The following is a 4,236-nucleotide window of genomic DNA, read 5'->3' on the forward strand; positions in this document are numbered from 1 at the left end:
TTCAAAAGGAAGTATATAATGAAGACCCAATGATAGTCAAGGAAGATGTCCAACATGCACTGAAGGCATTGGCAAAAGTCCAAGCTTTGGGAATTGATGGAATACAAATTGAAATCTTTCAAAAGACAGGTGAAGCAATGGAGACCCTCATTCACCTATGCCAAGAAATCTGGAATACGGCTACCTGGCCAACTAATTGGAAGAGATCCATATTTGTGCTCATTCCAAAAGAGGTAACCCAATAAATGGAATGCAGCAATTATAGGACAATATCATTAATATAACATGCAAGCAAAATGTGACTAAAGATAATTCAAAAACATCTGCAAGGAAATGCCAGAGCTTCAACAGGATTCAGACAAGGACATGGAATGAAGGATATCACTGCTGATGTCAGGTGGAGCTTGGCTGAAAGCAGAAAGTAAAGAAAGATGTCTACTTGTACTTGATTGACTATGCAAAGTCTTTCAACTGTGTGAGTCTTGAGAAGCTATGGACAACACTGTGGAGAATGACTATTCTGAAACATTTAATCATGCTCATGAGGAAGCTATACATCAAACAAGAGGCAGTCATTCAAATAGAACAAGGAGACACTGGTTTAAAAATAATGAAAAGTTTGTGTCAGGGTTCCATTCTTTCACCATATGTATTCAATCTGTATCTGAGCAAATAATCTGAGAAACTTCATTATATGAAGAACAATGTGGTATCAGAGTTGGAGGAAAACTCATTAACAATCTGTGATATGCAGATGACAGAACCTTGCTTTCTGAACATGAGGCAGACTTAAAAAAAAAAAAAAAACGATGAAAAGCAAAGCCCACAGTACCTCAATGTAAAGAAAACAAAAATCCTCACCACCGAAACAATAAATAACATCATGATAAATGAAGAAAAAATAAAGTCTTCAAAGACTTCATTTTGCTTGGGTCCACAATCAACACTTATGGAAGCAGCAGTCAAAATATAAAACAACAGATTACGTTAGGTGAATATGTTGCACAAGACCTCTTGAAAGTGTTCAAGAGCAAAGGTGTCAACTTGAGGACCAAAATGCACTTGACCCAAGCCTTAGTATTACCAACATCCTCCAACGAATATAAAGGCTGTAGAATAATTGATGCATTTGAGTTACAGTATTGGAGAAAAATATGAAAAGTACCATAGACTACCAGTAGAACAAACAAATCTGTGTTGGAAGAAGTACAACCACAATGCTCCTTAGAAGTTAAGATGCTAGGACTTTGTCTCTCATACTTCAGGCGTATTTTCAGGAGGGACCTATTACTGGAGAAGGACATCATGCTCAGTAAAGTGGTGGGAAAGTGAAAAAGAGGGAGACCCTCAACGAGATGGACTGGTCAGTGACAACAACAATCCACTCAAATGTAGCAGCAATTGTAAGGATGGAGCAGGGCCAGGCAGTGTTTCATTCTATTTTACATAGGTTCACTATCTACTTGATGGCGCTTAAGAACAACAAAGCACAGGGTCAAACCCTCCATGATATACACTGATGAAGTGACTCTAACAATGGATACAAACAAAAAAATTGTGAGGATGGTGCAGGACTAGGAAGAGTTTTGTTTTGCTATATATAAGGTTGGCATGAGTCAGTACTCACTTTAATGCAACTAACAACATCATGTGTCAGATAATGTTCTAGGACAGGTGAACTCTCCTGAAAGTTCAATTGGAGACAATGGGAGGAAGAAAGGACACTAAATAAGAAAATTAAATAGGGAAGGTAGAGAATGAGTACTAAGGGGCAGTAGAGGGAAGAAAAGGGCTTAACTTTAAATGAAATAGTTAGAAAGGATATCACCAAGAAAATGATACAGGTAGTGAAGGAGTAAGCCATACAGCAGCAGTGTGTGTATGTGTGTGCATGTAATTTTGGATTTACATCAAGTTTTCCCCAAAGCAGAATAAACCAAACCAAACTCATTGCCATTGATTCAATTCTGACTCATAGGGGTCCTTTAGAACAGAGTAGAACCAGCCCATTGGGTTGCCAAGGTTGTAAATCTTTGCAAAGAAGACTCCCACATGTTTCTCCCATGAGGCTTCTGGTGTGTTTGACCTCTTGGTTAGCAGCAGAGCACTTTAACCATCGAGCCACCAAAGCCCACTAAAAACAGGATAAAACCAAAACTAATCTCTCTGCTACTGAGTCAATTCCAATTCATAGCAACCCATCATAAGGTATTTGAGACTGTAAATCTTTACAGGGATAAGCCAGCCTCATCTGTCTCCCAAGGAGCAGCTGGTGGGTTTCAACCACTGACATTGTAGTTAGTATCCAAATACCTAACACTTAACACCAACAGAACTCCTTAAAAGCAGAATTGTTGTTGTTGTTAAGTGCTGTCGTGTCATTTCCAACCCATAGTGACCCTGTATCGGGTTTCCAAGGAGCCGTTGGTGAGCTAGAACCACCAATCTTATGGTTCAAACGACTTTGCAGTCCAGCACATTAGCCCACAGTACCACACCAGGACTCCACATAACAGGATGTTGTTGTTGTTATTGTTAAGTGCCATCGAGTCGGGTCCGACCCATAACAGGATAAAAGAGGTTAATTTCTACCATATATCATATCCATTTAAGTTAAAAACATCTTAGAACCATAAAATGTTCATCTTTCTTTGGTTTAACATTCTGTGGATGGTTCAGCTTATTAAAATACAAATTTTTCATGCATTTCCTATGATGTCGTTTTATCATTTCTAAAATAGAATGTGCCATTTACTTTATATTTGGGCTAATATTGACTAAAGAAAAAAATTGTCTGGCTGGCAGCCACGGTAAAAATATATTTAGAAAAGTAATTCAGAGACACAGTCAATGTTAAAGTGTATATTAATTGCTTAAATTAGTACTATTATCTTCTTAAGAAACATTGTAAGGAACAAGAGAAATGCCTCTTTAGCATTTCTTGTATGCTGAATCTATGCTTTTTCTCATCTTCTAAGTAATTTTATCCATGGAAAACAAAGTTAAGCATAAAATACGTGGTCCACCTGATTTATCTTGGATCTATTAGATTTTCAGAACTTAAAACAGAGTTTAAATCTTTAGTAATGCCTGCTTAGCCATAAAATTATAATCAGTTACAATTAAATGCAAATGAATGAATGAAATTTAAGAGAAAATCATGTAAGGTTGTTCTTCTTTCTAAATTTACATAGCTGTTGGTGTAAGATTATTGATTCTTAAAAGCATGTTGACTTTGGCACCAGAGGATTGAATACTGAAACTATCATGAACTATTGGTTCCATCTTAGACCAGATACTTGTTTCCTTTAGACGTGGTAGCCCCATCCACAAAATAACAAGTCCAGACATTCAAACTCACCAGGGACTCCTAGTAAACCATATACAGGATCATTATGAGTTGGAACTGAAGAATAGAAATACTCCGTAGACTTTTCTTGGTTACAATCTTAATGGAAGATTGCCTGAACTATCTTATGTGGTACTGCTGGGTGGATTCAAGCTACCACCTTAAAGTTAGCATTTGATTGTAAACTAGTGGTGGTGATGGTTGTGTGCGGTGGAGTTGTTTCTGACTCATAGCAACCCTGATGGGTTTCCGAGGCTGTAATCTTTATGGAGCAGAAAGTGCTATCTTTCTCCCAAAGAAAAAAGATCTCAGGAGAAGACAAAAAACCTTGTGATTAGCAGTCCAACTTGCAACCCACTATGTTACCAGGGTTTTTTATTTGTACCACTTATTGAAGTTCTGGTGTGGTGCTATAGGATAACAGAAGACCAAAAGGCTGATTTGAACAGTAAGATCGGTGGTTCGAACTTATCAGGTGCTCTTTGGAAACCCTATAAAGGGTTATTATGACTATGAGTCAGAGCCAATTCAAAGACACTTAACAACTACAACAAAAGAGATGGTATTATTAAAGGTAATTGTGAATCTTAAACATGAGAATACATATTAAGTTATTCAGTTATAGCATACTATATTGTGAGCAATTAAAAAGTGTTAATATAATGTAATTTTTATTTATTATTATTAATGAACTGGACTTCAGGATGATCCCTGGCATGACACTATTGGATAAGTACTGGACTAGTAACAGCCAAGTCAGTGGTTCAAATCCACCAGCTGCTCCTTGGAAATCCTATACAGGGTCACTATGAGTCGGAGCTGACTCACCGGCAATCAACAACAATAATGTAACATGTGTGCTTATCCTATAGTGCCACACTAGAATT

This window comes from Chrysochloris asiatica, unplaced genomic scaffold, assembly GCF_000296735.1.
Source record: "Chrysochloris asiatica unplaced genomic scaffold, ChrAsi1.0 scaffold00147, whole genome shotgun sequence".
NCBI lineage: Eukaryota > Metazoa > Chordata > Mammalia > Afrosoricida > Chrysochloridae > Chrysochloris > Chrysochloris asiatica.